This window comes from Nelusetta ayraudi, unplaced genomic scaffold, assembly GCF_046127955.1.
Source record: "Nelusetta ayraudi isolate G7.1 ecotype Tasmania unplaced genomic scaffold, CSIRO-AGI_Nayr_v1 ptg000033l, whole genome shotgun sequence".
NCBI lineage: Eukaryota > Metazoa > Chordata > Actinopteri > Tetraodontiformes > Monacanthidae > Nelusetta > Nelusetta ayraudi.
In genome coordinates, this window is record NW_027466083.1 from 2676099 (window position 1) to 2699686 (window position 23588).

At 43.6% G+C, this 23588-nt stretch overlaps 1 protein-coding gene across 1 annotated transcript in view; it reads left to right on the top strand.

Annotated features, from left to right (window-relative positions):
* Positions 1-9748: 9748 nt before the first annotated feature.
* The window catches only part of brinp2 (bone morphogenetic protein/retinoic acid inducible neural-specific 2), a 169687-nt gene continuing 155847 nt past the window's right edge, over positions 9749-23588 (top strand). Inside the window, exon 1 of the mRNA XM_076031543.1 lies at positions 9749-10412. The gene's annotated coding sequence lies outside the window, so the exon portion shown is untranslated. The remainder of the gene's footprint in view (positions 10413-23588) is intronic.

The window sequence follows — 23588 nt, forward strand, 5'->3', positions numbered from 1 at the left end:
GTCCAAAGGTTTACATTTGTAATATGTTGTGCATATTTTTTGTAAGTACATTTATTTTTGGAACTTTGTAAATAAAAAATAAAAAAAACACACCACACCAATGTTTGTTCTATTTATAGTTTATATTTATTTTTATTAAAGGTCATCACTAGAAAATTTGCACAAATGCAATGCAAAAGTATTCACCAAATAGTAATAGTTTAAACAGTGCCCTGCGCAGAGGAAAAGACCTGCCTTAACTTACACTGTTCAGGCAGGTCTTGTTTCCTGGCCTCCAGACCATTCAGATGCATTGTAGTTTTGACTATCCGGCTGTGGTAGGCTACATTCAAGAGTTGCTGCCTCCTCTGACCAGGTTGAATTCACAGCCTCTTTTTTACTTTGAAACTCATTTTCTAAAGTTCTATATGCTTACAGAGTTGATTTACGCTCATTTAGGATTTTAATTTTTCAGAAGTCCGCCTTCGCGAGAATGCCTGCGCTATGGCTGTGACTCCCAGTCAAAATGAAAGTCAAAGAAGAGCATCCATTTGGTTTGGTTTTAACATGCTTTAATAGCAGTACTGGGTATATCAAATATTCATTTTCCCCCCAATTTTATAAAAAAGTGTAAACTCGACATTTAACTTTGGGAGAGGGTCTGCACTGCAGTAAAGGTACGTGTGATATGTTGCACTGAGGCTTGAGGGAGAGAGGAGCTGGAGAAAAGCAGGTGTGCCATCAAGTTCTATTTCTGGTGTAATTAGAGAAGAAATGGCCCCAGCACTTTTACAGTCCTCGCCTTCGTACAGTTACGCGTGTGCTGTGTTGACACTCCGAAAAGTAGCCCGGAGAGGTGCCAACGCAGGCGACGCTCCGCAGCTCTGCATTATAATAACACCAACTGTACATAGCACAACCATGTGTACGCTCCACCTGCCTCAGCCGCGGCATTTCTCATTAACAACACTTAATTTCTGATGAAAGGTGATAAATGGGACACAATGAAAATAGAGGCGCGCTGTTTTTTATGGCCTGGAGCCACTTTGCGTTGCTATTTCTGCGCTTCCGCTGCCAGTGTGTTTTAGCCCGTCCCTGTCAGATTAGTTTGTGATGCAATACCCTGCAGTCGCTAATTCAAATTAATGGGACACTACCCTGCAGTTCTTCCTCCCGGTCAGAATTCATAAAATATTAGCATCGTGGACAACTCAGCCAATCAGAGAAGATGGACTGTGGGGCATGAAGTCATCGCTGCCAATTAGATTGGATGGTAAGGAGCCTGTAGTTGGCTTCATCTCATGGAGAACAGTGGAGGAGCTCAGAGAGAGGAGCATGGATCTGCTAACATCTGTTCTATTGCATCCCTCAACTGTGCTCATGTTTCGAAAAGTAGAAACCAATCCCGTTAACAGGCTTCAGAGCTCAGCTTCAGGTCACAGTTAGAGTTCCTGGAATACAGCATTAGCAAGGGTTTATTAGCAAGGGCAACTAATGTTTTGTTGTTGTTTTTTTTGTATATACTAGCCTATCCAGTATCTTTTGTGTGTGGTGTAAATTAAAAAAAAAAAATGGTTTAATTGTGTTTCCAAATCTGCATTATATATATATGTTAAAAAAAAAAAGTAAAACAATAAAAAAATACCAAAATTCATCAAGCACACTAAGTCAAACACTACTGTATTTGCAACAGTCATTCAAATTGCTTTGTTCTGTTCTGATCTTTGACTGATCATATCTTACATATCTTACTGTTTTTGGGAGAGCCGTATGCAGAAAATGTTGATACAAGATCCATTTAAAGCGGCGAGAAAAAAAAAAAAATCCCGGTTTTCAAAGACAAACCCGCAAACAATGAAGCAGGCAAAGTCTAACATGCAAGACTTGAGTGGGAAACCACAAGGAAAGGGAACAAAAGGAGAGACTGTGAATTAGGACACGACACATGAGGAGCCTCTACCTAGCAGAAACAGTCACGTGGCCGTAGGCAGGGGGGGTAAAAAGGGAGAAATAGCGGCAGAGGAGAGAGGAGCGTTGTGAAGCAGCGACGGGAACAAAATACAAGTTCATACAGTTTCCAGAATTTATTTTTTAACAATGAAGGAATTAGGTTTTAATAACACAACCCAGAACCTGCATGCATTTCCTACAGGACATCTGCTGGAAAAATAGTCACATTACTGTGAAAGCCCCTTTTCTGAAGAAAGATCAGGATAGTACATAAAGTAAGACAAGATCCAGAGGAAATAATAGAGAAGAAGAAGGAGCAGTGACAGAATAGATAACGCAAAATGAAAGACATCAAGTTTTGCTGAATTGCTTTGAAGTAAATTCTGCTACTTGGTAAAAGCATGAAACATTTTCAGGGGACGTATACCAAGTCCTTATCCATATAGAGTACCTGTCAGTGATGCATTTTAAGCTTCTGACTCATGAAAAAGCTGCACAGAAAAACATACATTTCATAATAAAGCAGGAAATACAGAAATAACAGAACATGACGACTTTTCACTTCCTGTTCTCAAGAGCTGTTCACGTCTTTAGCCTCTTGAACAGGCACGGATGATTAAAGGGAATGTACCTACTCATATGACTGAAAGGCTTATGGCAATGGGCAAATTTGGCAAAATATTAAACAATCCCTTTAAGACTAAGCTCGCTTTGGTTTCTAACAATGCTTTTGAAATCTATTTTTGAGGGTGACAATTTTTTTAATTAAATAATTAATCATCATCATCATCATCATCATCATCATTAGGTATTTTATGTCCATGCTTCTGTCGGTTTGACAACAGGACAACTGTTACAACAACTACTACTACTCCTACTGCTACTACTGCTACTCATATCTAAGAGTGTAGCCCTCCAAGACAATAGCACAGAATGGGAAGCAACAAGATTCAAACGACCTGCTCCACCTAATGCTGCCATAATGCTGTAGCACAAGTTGTGCTTTCAGCATTTTCGTGGAGTGGAGGACTTTTTCTCGATAGAGATCAATAAGCAATAAAGAAAGAAGGGGAAATTTAATGGAATGTCTTTCTTTCCCCTCGGTTTCACTGTGTGTGTATACATACATACATACACCGTGTACTCCAGGCTAAATCTTTCCCCAGAATCAGTTCTTGTGACTCGCCTCTCTCCGAACTTCAACCTATCACCTTTAGATGTTGTGATTTCCAAGGCCATGTGTATGATGAGGTTATTCTCAGAACAACAATTATCAGCATGCTGCCAGAGAAATAAATTGCGCTGGAGTAGCACAGACATTTAAACCTAGCATGACCATCACCGTTGCAATGTTGAACAGTGTACAGTATAAACTCCCTTTCATACATGTATACTGGGTCAAGGTCAGTCATTCAATTTGCTGCCCAGGCCTCCTACATGTGACGTTCATCATGACAATAAACACACTTAACGGTCAGAAAATGGAAGAGTTTACAGAAGGAATGTTTCACTCCGGTGTCGTAAAGCACTGAGCAGACGGACTGTGCATCCTTGACAACAGCTCGCCGAGTCTGACATGGAATGGTGCCACTTGATTGATCTGTGCAAATGGCGCACAGCAAGCACCCATTCATGATGGGGCTTGAAGCAAGGCACTTAATGTCTGGGCACGAAATGTCTCATACTTAGGCTTACATCATTCAGCAAATGTTGCCAGTACTCTCCCTGCCTCTGCTGCTCCTGCTGCTCCTGCTGGAAGGTATTTGGAGGCTGTTTTTAGGCTTCTCCCTTTTTTTCAGTAAAGACACCAATTTTTATTTTAGTACCGTTGAATATGCATTGTTAAGGTTTTTACTTAATCTGAATTTAATGTATAAAATAGATACAGTTTTACGAATTAAATCATAATATTCATGCTGTTTTTAAACCAAGTTGAACCATTCTTAAATTAATAAGTTAAACTTTAATTTTGAATTTTCCAAAATATGAAACCGCAACAACAACAAGACTATATATATATATATATATATATATATATATATATATATATATATATATATATATATATATATATATTTTTTTTACCAATCATACAATTGTATCAATTAACTCAAAATTAGAGTTAATAAACCCAAACTTTGGGTAAAATCACTAAACAGGTAAACAAAGTTGTTGAAGCAAGTCAGAAACTCAAACATCGACCCCCCCAATTCCAACTAAAACACAACAACAACAAAAAATGACCACAGATATTTCATCAAATAAATCTCAGAACTAATTTCCAGCAGTTCCTCTGTGGGCAGTGGTCATCTGGGTATTCAACTCTCAATATATATATGTGTATATATATATTTATATATATACTAAGTATGAGACATTTTGCTGTGCAACAACCGTAGACACTGTCTCATCTGTGTCATCTGATTCTCAGATTTTCCATTGTCTCCTTGAAAATTACACCCTTACTTTCCTGTCTCTCTCTATTTCATGTACGTTGTGTTCTGGCTTTGGCATTTACCTTGCGCACGGCGAGGGCATCGTGCCTAGTAATTGTGTGTGAGATCTCCTGTCAGACATTGCAGTGTGCGCTCGTGTCACTCTGTCAAAGCGCAAGAATGGGCCGTCAGCTTTGGCTGGATGTTTTCGCTGTCCAGTATTTCACATGACTCTAAAAAGCAAAGGGATTTATTAAGGGAAGAGAAAAGGAGATGGAATGAGTGGGTGTGTGTAATTCCTAAGCCCTAAAGCGAAAAAAGAAAAAAGGATACTCGTGTGGATTTCAGCGAGCTGCTGTCATCCTCTTGATTTTCAGCCATCGCGTCGTTCTGTGCGAGATGGATCAGCTTTAATCCCTCAGTTTGTTAAAACAAGAAGCGGGAAGGTGGGAAGGGTGGGCTGAAGGTACGATGACAACAGACTTGAAAAATCCTGCAATTCACATCCGAATGAGAAGACTTTCTTTCTTTTTTTTCTTTAAAGCTCTCTTGGCTTTCACACGAATACAAAATGCAACCGCTTCACCCTAATGATGCTAATCCTGCCAATGAAATACTGACTCGGCTGCTCGCACATAAACTGAGGGTGAGGGAAGCACTTTTAATGTTGATTTAAGAGTATGTGCAGAGTTTTTAAAGCTCTTTAAATGAACAGATTAGTCAATCACGCACCAAGGGGAACAACAAGTAATGGGGCTGGAGCAGAACACACACATATGCACGCACACACACACAACAAACAACAAAGAAAAACATTTCTGAAGAATCACCAAAGCTTCCATATGTGCACCTGCTCAAGTTCAAAACATATCCGATGTTTCTTTGTTAGCCAAAGAATTTTATTTATATTGCCACTCAGCCCGTCTGATCTTAATCTGAGTATGTGACATCATTCAAGGCGTCCGTCCCTCTGAAGTGGCAGCGCTTCTGGGTACACGATCCAAGGTCTCTGTTCATTTATTGTCCTGCCAAACAGACTCAGGTTGTTCCTCTGATACCACTCCAGCATGCTTGAATTGAAGCTTTAAAGAAAAAAAAAAAAAAAAAAAAATACAATATTTTTTCCCAAAGTTATGGGACCAGAGTGTGCAATAGTTATCTAGATTGGCCAGTGGATTATTTGAAGCAAGCGTCCTAGAATTCTGCTCAGTCCTTTTGGGGACGTGGCCGACATTCATATGACACAAATATAACTCAGGGAGCCAATAATTAAGAATGAAGTTACACAGTTGTTGTTTTCTAATAAAGACTATTGGCACAATTAATGTGTTCCAGAAAGCCTTTTCATGTGGGTTGGGAATATGGCCATAGAAAATAAACGGCATCATTTGAAACAACGGCCTCTTACCCACAATAAACTTGAGGCGGCTGTTGTTCTTTTGCAAAAGCATATGCAAACGTGATTGCACACACAAACTAATCAACTCGTAAGCATTAATAATGAAGATTGTCAGACGGTTAAAATAGCGTGAGCAATGCATTCAGTGTTTGCCTTTATGAACAGATATTCATCAAGGCAGAACATGCAAAATATTGGACAGATAAGATGCATTTAGCGTGTCAAATGGGTACGGTGGCGTAGTGGTTAGCGCTGCCGCCTCAAAGCAAGAAGGTTGTGGGTTCGATTCCGGGCCTGGGACCTTTCTGTGTGGGGTTTGCATGTTCTCCCCGTGTCTTTGTGGGTTCTCTCTGGGTTCTCCGGCTTCCTCCCACACTCCAAAAACATGCGTGAATTGGAAACTCTAAATCGTCCACACTCTACACTCCAGCGTTCTACAGTAGGGTTGTGCATCTCTGGTCTGTGGCCGATACTATACGTATCTGGATACACTACCAACGATTCGATACATTAAAGATACAATACGATTTGTATATTATATTTACGATACGATTTGTATATTTACGATACAATGCAGTGCGATTCACAGCAGTACTGTAACTTTCAGCACAGCACCCCTTCCGTTGCGCCAGAATTCAGGAGTCCGGCGGTGGCCAGTGTTCTTTGTCGTTGGGCACTTTTGGGTGTAGAATCGTTCCACGAATAGCCGCCAAACGATGGTGTCGTTCTTGCCACACTTGAAGCGGCACGCACCTCCGGCTCGCGCAGCGATTTTTTCGGCGTCTGGTCTATTTTTTTATTTTAACTGCGCTGCGCTGTGCAGCGCTGTATCGGTCTGTGACAGGCGTAAAAACCGATGTATGTAGATTTAATCCCAAAATTGCATCGATTCACGGCTGCTCGCATCGTGCCCACGGTTAATCTTCCCATCCCTAGTTCAGTGTTCATGTTCAGGTGTTGTCGTCGGTGGCGCAGATGCAATACCTTCACCATGAAACACCAGCTGTCTGACGTGAACGGAAGGGTTGAAAGACAACGAAATGTATTTGAAGCATGGGAAACAAGCATAAATGACATGTATGTGTTTGTCTTGAAAACTAATACCTGTGACCTCCAACTACATGTGTGGTCATGTACTTCATGATTTGCACTGGATTAGAATGAATCTAAAAAAAATTGGTTTCATGCACAAGGTTGTTTTTTTAATCCATCTTCCCCACTAGAAAAGAAAATCAATCTAAAGCATATTGCGTGTGCCTTCTTCTTTTTGGATAGCACTCCCTCAGGAATGCACAAACAATGGAGTTTGAAGCCAGTAACATCAATGCCTTTTACGGAATTCAGAGGGATCTAGGCCGCCACTGGAGCAGAACATTTTATTTTGAAGTGTAAATGACCAACTTGTCTGTCCTCAAAGAGCCAGAGTGGCTGAGGGGCCGGGTACTCTGGCTTCCCCACGCAGTCCAAAGAGCTGCACATTAGGCTAAAACTCTAAAATTGGTCGTAGGCATAAATATTAATATGGACGTCGTCTTGCCGACTAAACCAGGGTGGGACCCTCCTTCACTCACAGGTAGGGCTTGGTAGATTCCAGCACCAATTGCAAATCTTAAGGATTCCTGCTGTTTTGTGCCAAATTTGATACGTTTTTGATGAGTTTTCGAGGGTATTTCGAGGGTCAAACTTTGCCTCAAAAAGACAAAAATATCATTACAAAACAAATCAATTATAACGGGGTTTAATTTAGCAACATGCTTTCTCCTCTCCTCGCTGCTCTGACTCCCGGGGCTTGACGAGAGACTTCAGGAAAGGTGCTAGTCTGCCTCGACACCACTTTGATTTAAGGTTGAGTCGCTGGTGGTGCCGGGGTGCTCCTTAAAAATAGCTGCAAATAGGTAGTCGCTGCGCCTCTGAAGAACATTCCCCAGGTGCCCGTCTAAATAAAAACGCTGGCGTAGCTCGCGGTGAGCGTCTCACTCCTCTTGCATGGCAGTGAGTGATAAATGCTCGGTGCGGCTCTGAGTTAACCAAGTTCATATTGAAACACTCCCCAGAGCGTCGCCATCAATCACCGCCTCTCCCAGGAGCTGTCACATCACCCCCCCCAACCTCCCGCTTTCCTTCTGTCGCCTGCCTTGAGCCACTAACGTGTGCGGTTGCACCACGACAATATCCGGCCCACCTCATTTGCTCCCATTACAGAGGCGGCTCGGGCTCTCACTTATTTCCCTGCCGATGCCCCTGGGCGGTGGCTGTGTATCCGACGTGCTCCCTCGCCTCTCCAGCCTCTTCAAAGCCACTTATTCTGGACGGTACTGGCGTGAGCTGACACACACCTGACTGGCTGCTGTGAGGGTTTTAAACAGAAAATGGGGGGTGCGACGCTGCCAGCTTGCGTGCTGGTTTGTCGGCAGTCACGGCAAATTTTAAGAATGCAAAGGGAGTGAATGAGGAGGGGTAAAATAGATAAACAAATTGAATAATGAAGCAGTTCCCTGCCGTGACCTCACTGGTGTAATTTCAATGCCTTTTGACTCACGGCGGGGGCACAGGGTGAGATCATGACTCACATGGGGGGGGGATCAATAAGTAGATACCTGAAATGACTTCATGGTTGTTTTTATTATTCTAATTGTTACAATAGTTGTTGTTTTTTTGTATTTATTAAATGTTTTCAGAGTGACCTTACAGCAATAGGCATGTCACGACTCATATGATTTACAGAACAGTTAATAACTAACCTATTAAGCAATTAATAACAAAGCTACCGGGTGTCAACTTGTTCCTACTGTCCTAGGATCAGGGTTAGTGTTATGTTAAACCTCTTCTTTGAGCATACTGTTTACACCAAGAACAAAATAGTTTAACAGTTTGTACAGCTTAACCACTGTTTAAAACTGTAACTGTAAACTAACTACTGTATAGTTTATCTTTATCCTTCTATTTTCACTTTTTGTATTGTTTTTTGACTGCTGCAACAGTGTAGTTTCCCAAATTGGGATCAATAAAATCCAATCTAATCTGGTCTAAAATCATGATACATATGAAATAAATACATGTGTCAATAGTTCTTGAAAAAAGATCCTGTACATCAATTAACAAAGGTATGACTTGAGAATCTGTAGCGTGTGCACTTCCCCCTCCCCTCACCATGTAGCTCCACCCCGGTTTAAAACTACAAATAAGACCAGTTAAACTTATGAATATGCATTTTTGACAGGGATCTTACGCTATGAGTCGCCTCTCCTCGTTGCATGCTCTCTCTCTCTCTCTGTCACACACACACACACACACACACACACACACACACACACACACGTCACTCCGGGCACCTTTTCGTCTTCCTCTCCCTTCTCTTTCACTTTCATCATCACACACTTCATTCACTTCCCACCGCGTGCGCTCCCGGTTGATCTCCCTCTGCCCACTTCTTCGTGCCTCCCCTCCCTCCCTCCATCCCCCTCTCTCTCTCCATCCTCCCATCCTCAGTGAGCATCACCGCGGCCTCGCCTCCCGCCCCGCCCCTCCCTCTCCCAGTGTCTCTCGGCCAATCGGCGGCCGGAGGAGGAGCGGCTTCGCGGCGGGTGGATGGAGAGAGAGAGAGGGGGAGAGAGAGAGAGAGAGAGAGAGAGAGAGAGAGAGAGCAGTAGAAGAAGAAGTAGCAGAGAGGAGCGCGCGGGTGAAAATAGACGCCTTCTTGCCGAGCTTGACACGAGGTGATGAGCGAGGTGCGGAGAGACTCTTCACACTGGGAATAATTGAAACAACAGCAGCAGCAGCAGCAGCAACGGCACGCACACACGCACGCGCGCACACGCACGAGGGGCCAGTGGGGGGTGGGGGTTGTGCCCGGGTTTTGGATACCTGCGCGTGAAAGGCTCCGGCCGCAGGTGATCTCCTCCCTCCGAGGGGAGAGGGTTTTTTTTCTTGAGAGAAAAAAAAGAGGGAAATAGAAGGAGGAGGAAGAGGAGGAGGAGGAGGACGACGACGAGGAGGAGGAGGAGGAGGAGGAGACGACACCTCTCTTGGATTATTAACAACTTTCCCTCCACCTCCTGCTCACCCAACACACACCCACCACCACCACAAGCAAACTTTCTTCGCCACCGCTGCAGTCAAACCGCAGCTCGCTCAGCTCGGCTGTTCAACTCGGAGCTTCTTTTCTTTCTTCATCTTCTTCTTTTCCACCGCGGAGACCGAGACAGTTTCCTCACTCGGATTATTGAGAAGAGCGGAAGGAGGAAGACTGAAGAACAGCCCCACCCAACTTTGAACTGTCCGAGTCTACCGGACCGGACCGGACCGGACCCACCACCCGCTGCTGTTGCTGCTCCTGTCGAGCCCCAACAAGACGAACGACGATGCCTGGATTATTGCAGCTCAGCCTGGCCCGCGGTAGAGAGGGAGAGTGAGAGAGTGAGGAGGAGACCAGGAACGAAGAGACAGAGACAGAGAGACACAGGGAGGAGAGAGAGGGAGAGGAGGAGGAGGAGGAGGAGGAGGAGAAGTCGGCGGTGTTTTGGCTGCCGTCCACGAGTTTATCCGCGTGCGTGCCGCCGCTCGAGCTCCGCCACCTCTCCGCTTCTTAACTGGATACGAGGGACCCGCGAGGCAGAGGCGCGCGGGGAGGACGCGCGTTCACACCCTGGGTGAGTTGCTGTCGTCGCCGTCGGTCAAAGCGCAAAGAAAGAGCGCGCGCGCGCGCGTGTGTGTGTGTGTGTGTGTGTGTGTGTGTGTGGACTGTTCGGCACATTGCTATCCATATCTGGGGATCCTCTCTCGTGCATGTGCAGCCCATGCTCGCGCGAGAAAGTGGGGCGACGGTGGGGAAGAGTGGCAGCGTCCGAGTCATGACGCGCGAGCGGCATGGCAGAGGGGGAGCGAGGGGGTAGCCGACAGGCCGAGGCACGGCGTTCCTCTGTCCATGGTGTGTGTGTGTGCGCGCGCCCTGAGCGACGGGAGAGAAGGGGCAATTTGTTGTGTGCACGTGTAGACGCATACCCCCCCCCCCCCCCCCACACACACACACACACACACGCACACAAACGCGCGCGCGCGCACGGACAATTCTTTTTTGGACCGTGTGGTGGTGGAATGTATTGGTGCGAGTGTGCGCCGACTTGTTGTATATATTTAAACTTTGTAAGGTGTGAATGCGAAATTGTGTGTGTGTGTGCGTCCGTGTGCGAGAGAGTGAGATGGTGTGTGTGTGTGTGTGTGTGTGTGTATGTGTGTGTGTGTGTGTGTGTGTGTGTGTGTGTGTGTGTGTGCAACAACCTGCTTCCGTCATCGTTTCATATAAAAACTTGATGTGACTCGTCCTTCAACCTCTGTTTCCCTCCATCACACACACACACACACGCAGACCAATGAACATCGTCCCTGCCTGCGTGGCTGCCTCTCTTTCTCTCTCTCTGTCTCTCTGTCTCTCTTCTGTGTGACATTGTTGCTCTATCAGTCACCCAAATCCCCTGGACCATGTGAGCACAAACATTTACCTGCCAAACATTCCTTATATGTGGCTTGAACAAAACAGCAGATTTAGAAGAGCACGCAGGCAGGAAAAGAGAGAGAGAGGGAGAGAGAGAAGGATGTGTGTGTGTGTGTGTGTGTGTGTGTGTGTGTGTGTGTGTGGGGGGGGGGGGGGGGCTCTGTGTGGTCAAACAGATCAAGACATAAGTCAAAGAAAAATCAAGAATCAAGAAGTAAATCAAGCAATTCAAGAAGATCAAGAACTTGTGCAGAAAGTCTGGAGTGAGTGGAGTGAGAAACAATGAGAAAAGTGAGAGGAGTGACTTTGCTGCTGCTGCTCCTGCTGCTGTTGTGATGTAGTGACGGGTCGTTGGCAAACAAACTGGTTCTAAGAGAGAGTGAACGAAGAGAGCCGCCTCTTCACTGGGAGCCGAACCGGAAAACGGGTCGATCCACATCCAGTCGCAGAGTTGCCAGCGATTTACAGCGTGTTTCAGTGAAGATTTTGTGTGATAGAGAAATGTAAAAAACAGAAATAAAAAAAATGAATACTAGAATAGATAGATAATTAGATAGATGTCCTTTATTGTTCCCACTGTTGTAGCACTAAAAAAACACTAGACGCCTCGGAGGACTTTGCAGTAGTTACAAAAACACTCAAATCAATATATTTAAAACAAACAACAAATGAGATAAACCAAAATAAATACCTTAATATTTAACACACACACACACACACACACAGGGACTGAAAATTTTTAACTGAGTGCTGATTTTTGTTTGTTTTGCAATTCTTTTGTATTTCTTTGTGACGTTCCGTTGTGTGTTCTCTCACTTGTGTTAAGTGTGTAATACGCATTTCATACCACATTGAACATTAGTCATTCATTTTAGCACATCATTTGGTCATAAAAAAAATGTTAAGCAATAATAGAATCTAAGGAGCCGCTTGGGAGCCAAAAGAACCCCTGGTTCTTTTTAGGGAGCCGAGCCAAAAGAACCGGATCTCTTAAAAGAGCTGGAATTCCCGTCACTATAGTGTGATGGATGTCATCGCGTCCCCGGGTTGGAACACTGGCTTAAGTCTACAAAACCAAAACCAAAAAACCCCAGCGTGTCCTGGAGGTGTGAGTGGATTAATTCTGTAGCAACAATTCTGTCAGGCGCCTCGGAGGACGAGCAGCGCAGTGCAGCGCACAGCAGCCGCTTTCTTTTCTCTTCATTCGTCTACTGTGCAGCATTTTTTGACCCATTTTAACAATGAAATATGTTTTTTCTTTCCCTCCTCTCGCTCGGCTGAGACAAGTAGTGAATGTCCTCGCGACATTATTTTAGTCTGAGCCAAACGTTATTGTAGTCAGACTAGAAGCAAGATGTGGTGAAGCCCAACCCGGGTCAAGACAATAGTGATGGACAATAACATATTTTTCAAATTCAATATTTTTGGGATGGATATTGGAATACTGATATCAATATCAATACACTTTTGAAAAAATCACAAGGCTGTTAATGTATTTATTACAAAAAATGAAAACAGTTAAATAAAATTTTGAAAGTGCCATAAAATGTAAACATAAATCATAAATGTAACGTTTGTAAAGTTTGTAAAGTTTACAAACCTCATGTGCTGTTGGGTGCGTGGTCTTTTTGGATATTTTCTTAAAAATGTCGAAACAAAATTTTCCCCCCGTGATCGATATAGCAATAAAAATGTCGACATGCACTTCTCGACAAGACAATGCTGAAGACACGTGAGAGAAGCCGGTTCCCCAACTGAGGATTCTTCAGAAGAAGCAGCCTGCCGACGGCCTTGGCAACTCATGATCTGGCAACTCTGCCAGTAGCAGAGGAAGAGGAACATTAATCATGTCCTATTAAGTGATCAAAACACATTTGCTGTGTCAAACTTTTTGCACTGAGGGTCAATGTTTAATCCCGTGGTTTCTTATTTTGTCAGACACACAGGTTTTTATCGTTCACACCGGACTACGTGACGTTGAAACAAGTGAGGTATGAATAATAATTGAAAAAAAATGTGTCTGACAAAATAAGAAAATTGTGCAGACAATATGCCAGTACACGTGTACACAATATGGGCATGGCTCATTATTAATATCCTGATTACTGTTGATGATGCTTGAATAAGCAGGTCAAAGGTTATTAAATAAGCATTGAGAATTCATATCGAACAAGATGCTCCAAAAGTAAATCAAAACATTGAAACCCTTTGTGTGTGTGTGTGTGTGTGTGTGTGTGTGTGGGTGTGTGTACATACATATATATTGTACAGATAGACAATAAGATAGATAGAGATATATTAAAGTAAAGTTGTTGTTTTTTCAATACCTGGAGAGAAATAAACTCCCTTTGGAAAATAAAAGTCCTCTCTGAGGTCTTTATAATGAAGGCATAGATTAAATGATTTTAATGTAAATATTGTTATAAAACAAAACCAGACAAACAAGAAAAATGTATCACACCAGACGTTTACATGGAAGTTATTTCATGCGGTAATGCATTCATTAATTTGCAATTTAAAAAAAAACAAAACACGCTTAAGTCCGGCCTGTGGACCTAGATGTATTTCAGTCTCTGCTGGCTGGATTCTTGGCCACCCCCTCGAAGGCAAAGGCTAATGCGACTTGTGACGCCTCCCGTCAAGCCGTCAGTCAAATAAAAGCAACATCATGCGACAATTCTCCGTGCGCGGCGACGGAACGAGGGGGCAAATGAAAGCGCTGCTCACCCTGCGAGATCCGCTGGAAGTGCAGTGAGAGGCCCCAGGTGGTCTCCAGCCTCCAGCCTCCACAACATAACACACTCACATCCTGCTGGATGGATTAGTTTACACAGCAAATGCCCACAGTGTCTGGTGGCGGGAACAGATGGCACTGCGCTTATGTTTTCTTCCATAAGACTGGAAACAACAATGAGAAAAAGAAAGAACAGGTGTCACCCGTGGTGACATAATTCTGCAGATATTTCCCACTTCTTGAAAACATTTCCACATTTTTCTTTTTGTCCTGCAAAGGAAACATTTTGACCATGATTTGAAGGCCATTTAGCCGAACAGGAAACTGTGCGAAATCCTTAGAAACCTGCTGGAACCAAGCTGCGGTTGCAAAAGTTTTCCTCTTTTCTGGCCATTTCACTCGCTCTGCAGCCGATACTGATGTGCATATCAATATTTGCACATCACCCTTTTTTTTTTTTCTTCTTTTTCTTTTTACATTTTATGGCACTCATTTTTTTGTAATAAAGATATTAACAGCCAAGTGTCCTGTCATTTTGAAAAAAAATTACAAACCAAAAAGTGTATTGATATGGATATGGCAATATCAACCCCATAAATATTGTATTGAATTGAAAAAAAATATGTTATTGCCCATCACCAGCAGCGGAAACTACTTGGATCATCCCGATTGTGATGCCCTTCTGGGAAAAAAGAGAGAGAGAAGGAAAAAAAGAAACAACAACACCTTTTCTGCTCGCCACTTTGTCTCGCTCACATCCACCCAAGGTTGAGCCTCTCGCGCTGCCTTGCGAGCACTCACAGGCTCCAGGGCCGTCATTGTGAGTCGCGGGGGGAGAAAGTGCATCAGCTAAATGCGTGTATATAAATGTAAATGCGCTTGCTGTCCGTGTATGCGCTTCAGAGATTGACTAGTGCTGCGCCCTTCAAAGCGCAAGGACGCCGACAGACATTGGAAAATGCGGCCTTTTCAACCAACGACACACAATGGAGGCTTGTGCCAGCGGTTTGGTCCCTCCGTGTTGGGAGTTCTCACAGTCGGAGTCGTGGAACCTGGACTTCGCCAACATGCTGCCACTGCTTCTCTTTCCTTCGTTGGCCTTGTTATTTTATCAGTTTGTCATCCCGGTTTTTAGTGTTAAACTAAGTGGTTTGTGATTTCCTGAGAAAACAATTTGCCAAGCAGGATTGATTCGTTTTTTAATTGATTTTCACATATGGCACGTGACAATGAACAGAGGATGCAGGAAGTATCCCGTCTAAATCCAAAATAAAGACTAACCTTTTGATTTGAAGGTTTGCTTTTTGACAAAATCTGAAAAATTACTCTTGGCATCAAACAATTGTTGTGCAAATGTTGAGGCCTGAAGCAATTGGCTGCGTGATTAGTTGGGAGTTGATGGCAACTAAGATTTTTTTTTCTTTAACCTTTCTACCAAAAAGGGGACTTTTTTTCTGTAGCAGTGTTAAATAGGAAGTTGAAATACATTGAGAATATCGTGTTCATAATCCTTTGCTGCTCTGTCTTCACACAATGGGAAAACTTTATACATACATCAAATAAAAGAAAATGTAATTAAAAAACAACCTCCTACATGCCTAAAACGAGGTGAGTTGTAACGTTGTAAAGCCGAGAGCGAGAAAGTCACACTGACGCACTTTAATTAATTCTGTCACAGCCGTTCAGTCTGGCCTGTGTCTGGGTGCAAAGCAGCTGCAGGTAATGATGACTGTGTCCGCCACCATGCTTCAGCATGAGCCAGTTATCTCACAGCGCTATCGCCCAGCAGCCTGCGACCTGAGTAGGAAGGATGCCTGCCGGCCTCCACATATTGACTACCCGTGTGATGTTTTCATGTTCGTGTCCGTGTTCGTGCGACTGTGGAGGAGAAAAAAAAATTTATTTATTTTTTACGCGTCGTGATACTGCTTGTGTAGTTTGCTGAGGAGGCTGATGGGAGGAGTGATGCAGGGACGCACTCCTGTGAGATGCTGATGGAGGCAGCGAAGGCAGATACGTCTCTGTGCTGCGTCGTGACTGAATGCGCTGCAGGTTCTCTCTCACTCTCTCGGTCTCTCACGCTCACAGTGCAGAGGGTTATTACAGAGCCGTGCAGTGCTTGATTATTTCTTGTCCCCAATACAAATTCATCCAGTAGCCATGTCTACATGCGCACATTTCTCCAATCCGATCGAAACCTTGGTTGATCGGAAATTCCAAATCCACTGTTTACATGCACACTCAATAAAATGAGCCGATCGTGACGTGCGTATACATGCACCAAGCCTTTAATCAGAGTGTCTAATTTTCCGGAAATAGTAGTAGAAGAAGCTGTACTTCCGCCTGTGTTGTAAAAATAAACGCCGCGTTGTCCGCACTCCGCACGTCCTCGGCTCGTTCACAAGCCTTCAAACTTTTCCAGCGGGTTTTTATTTGGTCTATCGTTTCGTTTATGTTCAGCGAATAAAAATGACCGGCTGCCGCTAAGGCGGAAATGCGCCACACAGATGCAGCACACTTGCGCAGTGGAGATAGTCCGAGACAGGATCCGAATGGGTGTGTACATGGACGTCATTCGGAATAATGATCGGCATAGACCACCTCCCTCGTTCGGAATAAAATTTTGTTCCGAACGGACCGGATCAGAATCTTCCAATTGGCGTGTTTACATGAAGCATTTTTAATCTGATTGGGCCTTTATTCCGATTATTTGTGTCCATGTAAACGCAGCTATTGACTTGGTGTTGGTGGCCCCCCCGGCCCCTCTGTAAGCCCAGTGAAGCATCGTGGGGCTTTGTGTTGTGACAAAAGGAGGACGCAAAAAAAAAAAAAAAAAAAAAAAAATGACACTGCCACTGTTCATTATTGTTGCCAAGATAGTCGCGCTCCATTTAATTTTCTCCCAGGTCGCCTGGTCAGGCACTTCACTTCATGTAATTGGTTTATTACATTCAGATGTCTGATCGAATACAGGCTCCATGTAATCCCGTGAAGGCATCGTGAACAGGCGTCTGCTGTTGATGTTGCAGTGTTTTGTTACTGGGTAAAACGATTATGTGAGTTACGTAAATGATATGAGCGTGGGCCTAAAATAAATACATTTTATCTGTAATTCCTACTTTATTGTTGTGTAGGAGGTGCTGGAAGGCAGCTGTTATGAGACAATCGGAGTGTCAAAGAGAAATTAAGTACAGAATGGATTAATTATGTTTTTGAACCTACAATACATCCCAGTTGAATAAACAAATACACACCAGGTCAACGTTTGTTACTTTTTGGCTATCGTTGTAAGTTTATTGTTGAATAGTGTCCAAGAAGCAGGCTAAACTTGCTTTGGCTAGCTGGCAGCGTCATTTTACAACTGAACTGGGAAAACAGAACAATGAAACAGTGAACCAGATTACCAGATTATCAGTACCCACCAGTAAAATGGTGGGTAACAGTTCAAGGTTTTAAACTGGGTCATGTATTTTGTTGGTCTACTTCCAACAATAAGCAGGGTTTGTTTGGTCAAAAGACTCCTAGTTAGGGCTGCATAGACATTACTGAACAAGAATTCTCTCATTCTTGCCCCCTCCTCTACCTGCTCAATCTGCCTTGGAACAGCCCACTCCCATGTTATTGGCCTGCTGTTCCATCGCTAGCTCTACCTAGCAGGGAAGATAATTACTATTTCTCATGCAGTGACGCTACACCAGGTATACACAAGTTTTCATTTCTTTCACTTGGTGTGATAGTTGGTTTGGCAGTAAGACAAAAAACACTTGTTAAAGAGTTGTAAAAGTCATATTTTCATAATAGAACCCGCTTAAATTCCCAATTGTGTCTAATTGATCGACGGCTGAATATTTAATGTAGCTATATTAGGATCATCACTGGGTTTCATGGTGGTAGAGTGGAAAAAAAACTGCAGTAAACACTAAAGAGACGCGAGGTCTTCTCAAAGCTTTTGGAAAACAGTTGAACCGTCACTCTGCTGCTTTTTACATAAAGTCTGTGTTCTTTTCACAGCCACCGTCGAGCAGATCCTCGCGTCTTCATCGCCCACGCACCACTTTCATTTTGACTGGGCACGTTTCAGCCTAAAACAATCAGTGGGATGGCAGATGCACTTCCCGCTGTGTGAAGTTTAGGGTAATTGGATACGACAGGTGTTCGCACAGAGTCACTGAACTTTGAATTAGATCCCCACTGTGGGCGCTACCCGGAGACAGACTCAAACTCACCTGAAGGGAGCGATTAAACAAAAGTTTCTGTTAATCAGTTTTAATGCAGGAAATGGAAAAGTGGATCAAACAGCCTTTATAAGGGCCAGGGTCTCATCTCGGACTCGGAGGCATTTTTACTCTGTCTTGTCTCGGACTGGACGGACTCTGGATTTTTGATCAAGACGGGTCGAGACTCAGCCAACACTGCAATGACAGATAATGGAAAAGAATCCAGCTGAGCCGTTTCACGCTGTTTGTTACACCCAGAATGACACACCCCTTTATTCCTAGTCAATCTATTTTTTAATTTTATGAAGCAAAGTTGTTTTTTTGAATATGGTTTCGAAATTTGTTGGCAAAGCAGCATAATGTTACAGAAAATCATTAAAAGATACCTTGCTGAAAAGAGATGTTGCTGTTGAATTTAGAAGCAAACTTGAATTAAAAAAAAAAATACTGGTCATTTTGTTCTGTTTTGTTGTTATTTTTCGTTGATATGTAAAGTCTTGGTCTGGTCTTGGTTTCGAACCCTAAATGCCTTGGTCTTGTCTCGATCTCAACACTCTACAGTCTTGATAATGTCTCAGTCTCGCTTGGTGCGGTCTTGACTACAGCACTAGTCTCCCGTGACAAAGCTGGGAGTGGCGGACGGCCTCAGCGGCCCAACCGAGTTAGGAACCCGAGAGAGTCGAGCGACATGCGAGGCGGTTAAACTCTGTGCCTGTGCTCCCTGTGCCCCCTCTCCTCCAGCTCCCACCTCCCCCCCCACCCATCAAAGTGCTTGTCACTCCTTAAGGGATGGCCGGGGCAGCGGTAGGAGGGGATGAGCAGAATTGGCCTGGGTTGTGCAGCGCGAGCACTTCATTGTTTCTTGTATGTACATTAATCCTGAGTGGGCTCCGACACGGACTGAAACGGTCTAAAGCCTCGCTGACATTTCAATCTGCACAGCGAGAGACCTGAATGATGGGGCTTTTGTGTTTTTCTGTGTGTGCGAGCAAGTGGGCGAGGTGTGTTTAATACTCTTTTTCCGACTGCGTAGAGGAGGAAAAAAAAAAAACCCCGCTTTCCCATTTAATCCACCAAAGATTTTTTTTTTAAAGCAGCTTCTAAGTGTTCTTATGGACTAAGCTGTGATGGGGGAAAAACGTCTCATTAATGGGGTCTTTTTCTTTGGAATAAACAGTTTAGGGCTTGGTCCGTTTTTCCCATAATGCCCAGGGAAATTATTTTTGCGCACTTGCTTCATGAAGGTCAAGTGCAAAATGACGGCTTTGTCCTCAGAATTCTGCCACAGCTTTGACATTGTTGGGACACTGGACTTACAGTGAACTGTTCTTTTTCCAACATTTGCCAACTAACAGTAACATCATTTCCATTTGGAAAATCTTTCTTTACAATCTTTCTGATGCTTATTTTTTTTTAGAATCATAGCACTGAATGAGCTAACACAGACTTTTGTATTCCACTTCAGCCTTTTCCTGGTTGTTAGAAATAAAGATTCTAACTAAGAGAACTTTTTAAATCTTCCTTCAGCCTTTACACAATGTGGACACAGAGCACTGAAGCTTTAGAAAGGTGACGTCAAGGCACCTGAAGCTGCTGAACCAGTGAGATAGAATTGAGCATGAACATGTCTAATGCCACAGGTTTAAACTAAACGCCAGCACAATGAAACCTTTGGTCATATGTTGACTATGACGAACCCGTTATCCCTTCCAAAATTGAATATTGGTTTCTGCTCTTTCTTTTTAGTCCTGATTTTCTAAAATGAAGTGATGGCTTCTGCTTTTTTTGAGAGTGGTCGCACTCAAAGGCAAGGAAAGTAGGCCAGCTGCCACCGTGAGGAACGAGACACGGAGAGAGCGGTCATTTTTGGATAACAAGGCGCAGTGTGCTACGTTCCCGAGATGTCTTGAAGATGAAGGGATTAACCTTGATGGGAAATTAAATAAATAAATAAATAAATACTCCAATAATACACCATTAGGCTCCAATTACGCACAACAAACAATCATCATTTGAACCTGAAATGGCTTTTTTGGCTCTTTCCACCTCTGTGCTAAGTGGACACCTCAACTCTGCTGAATGACCCAGAGGCCTTGAAAAAGACTGTTGGTGGACAAGCGCAACACAACGCAACAATGACAGGAATTCTTTATCTTTATCCAGTTTATTTCTCACAGTAAAATCGCACATTGAAATGTTTGTGTGAGCTGATTCCTCAATAGGTGATTTTGAAGGCTAAATACCGCTGAGGCAGCTCATTATTCATGAATTACTCTGTGCTCCTTGTGATGACTGTTCTTGATTCTGCGTACTTCTACGCCTTAGGAAAAACTCTAATGGGAAGTGAGTCAATGATTTTCAGCTGCAGTTCCAATATTTTGTATTGATCCGCACTGCTCTCCTTTGCCAGACCTTCTAAACAACTTCTAAACCTCTTCTGTTTTTTATTTTTTATTTTATTTTTGTCAGTGCAGGAAAAGATCTTAACCCCAAAGATATAAGAAACCGGTCACACATACTCGCACACACATATACACGCCTCAGGCCAGAACATACGAGTTGTACTTTCCTGACCCACTTTGTCTGCGTTCATGTGCTCCGTGCCTGCGCAGGCATTCGCAAGGCCCATCTTTCCTGCGAGAGTTTTGATGTCGTGGGGGGGGAAAGAAAAAAAAACAAACAAACAAGTGCGGAGATATGGAGAGGGCGTGCTCACACATGCACCAACGCACAAATGCACGTGGCAGTCGCCCTCAGAGTTGCGCATTTCTCCAGCCCATCCGTGCTGCTTTACATCACGCACGTAGAGGAAAGAATCTGGCAGCCGTGCAAGAGGAAGGAGTGGAGTTGAGAAAGTCTCGCAGCGGCGTCACATCACCTTGTCTCCCACATCAGTGAGTAATTGTTGCCCCCCTCCACACTCCCTCCCCCTGAATGCACTTTGCAGCCAAAGGTTGGCCCGAGTCCCTTCAGACGGATAGAGCGGCCCGCCTCATTGTCAAATGAAGTGGAATGACTGGGCGCGTTTATTAAAACGTGCCGGGCGGCCGCCCTGGCCAAGAACATTTCGGAAGATGTGATAACAGTGGGCAAGTGTCCCGCGGGATGCGTGCGGTAGCCGTGGTTACGGGTGTGAGAAGGTGGGCAGCCGGCATTTGGGCAAACACAGATGTCACGTAATGATGTATGTTATTAAACTGGTTATAGATATTGATAAGAATAGCAATAGTAACAGATGACCACATGTGGCCAGGTAACGGGAGCAAGCTGAGAGGTCTGTTGTCCCACGGTGCATCGGGGAGGTGGTGACAGGCCCCTTGGCTCAGGGTTGATCACGTGCCCTCTGGTTGGCCAGCATCACTCTGTGTTTGCTGTAGGTGCATGGAGGCCTTGCTTTGCTTTGGGGTTTATGTTAACAACTTGCACAGGGCAAAGGTCCTGAAGCCGCATCTGGACTCGGCTGTCACCTTGTTGTGGAGCTCTTCTGCCCATAGTGGCCAAGAATACCATCAGCGAGTGCAAAGAGTGTGCTACTCAGGAAGCTTGCAGCTCCAATGAATGTGTTCAAGACTTATATATAAGTCAAGTATAACATAGTTATTATACTTGATCCATTTTTCAATCCCATGTGGATGTTTCTGTCAGCTGCAAAACCCATTTCAATGCCGAGTGTAGATGGGTGGCACTCATTGCTTCAATATAAATTCAATATCAGTGGCGGTTTCTCTGTTGATCCAAGGGAATGAGATACTTAACTTGTTGAACATCCTCCCGTTGGAAGATTCAGAATGCGCCCCACTTCAGATTTCTTCTGATATTGATAATATTCCTTGAAATAAAATGTTCAATTCCCACTTTCTACAATTGGATTGGCCTCAACCAAATTAAAATTCCAGATTTGTCTGGCACAGTTTGAATGCCTGATTGCATATTTTATTCATGAGAAGACATCCCAAAATGCTGGCTTGCCATGCAGGCACATGTGCGTTTCAAAGTGACTCAGTTGTGGTCCAAACTGAAATAGCACTTGAGGTTACCAAAATTTGGTAATTCTAGTTCATGGGAAGCCAGAACAAACATGGGGAATCGTAAAGCCAAATGCATGCGGGTTTGTGTGTGTTCCTTTAAAGATTTGAATCTGGAAGAGGCTTGATTTCAATCAATTTATTTTCATAAATAATTAAAAAGCTGAGGGAATAAATTCATGGAATGCTACTCAGAGTGGTGCATGTTCTTGGCAAGAAGAAGGATAATTTAGAATTCATGCCTTTTGTCTAAAGCATAAGCATTCATGAGACTATTTATAACACCCTAAAACAGTGCGGCACAATATGCTGTAGTGATCAGCCGTGTCTGTGTATGACGGTGAGGAAGAATTTCCGCCAGGAATCGAACTACTAGGTGTTGTTTCTCCTTCAGGCCATATCAGAATCAGAATCAGAAACACGTTTATTGCCAAGCAGGTTCAGCACTTACAAGGAATTTGTTGTGGTGTGGATGGTACTTTAGAGGACAGCAGAACAAAAAAAGAGGGCAGTAACTATACTAAAAATATTTTAAAAATATACAGAAGGAAGTCAGCTATACAGTATATACACTTCGGATAAGTTACAATTGGAATTTACAGAATTAACAATCTGGAAGTTGGTCCAACCCTGTTATCCGCAGAACTGGATGTTGTTTGAAAAAAATTGTCCTTATGAACTGCAAAAATTCCCACTAAGGGTCGACTCCCAGCAGTTCACGTAATGATCAGTGTCACGTGCTTTGAGCCTGTGTTTACTCTCTGAGAGAACATCACCCTGATTTTTTTGGGACTCTGCTGGCAGATCGTCCTCTGGTCAAGTGAAGATGTTTCGCAGGATGGTATGTCGATGCATCCCATCAGAGGTGAAGTACTTGACACGCTGTCTTGACACTGTAGTCATTTTAACATTCCAGCAAAGGCATTTTGGTCGACTTTGAAAAGAAAATAAGGCGTAACAAGAACAAAGGGTCACGCAGCAAAATAAATCACTTTTTTCCGTGTTTAAAGTTGTGTTTCTAGGGGCCTAAAGGCAAGACTCTCTCTTCCCACAACCAGAGACCCTACTGAATTTTGTTATTAATGTTACAAGTGAGGGATATTGGATGTATCTCTGCCACAAGCACTGTTACTGCTTTTTCCAGATCTCTATTTTTGTAACATGAAGACCCATTTTACTGGAGCGCTGTTGAATGTAATCGTAATTGTACATGTGCTTCTTTTCCTTGTATTTGGTATTCATACCACCAGTGCCACCAGAACACCAGCATCCATTCCAAGAAGTTATAGTTGTGTTTAGTTCACAGTTTATGAGCATCGGTGGAATGGTTATGGTAGTTCTAAGTGACCGTGAGCCAG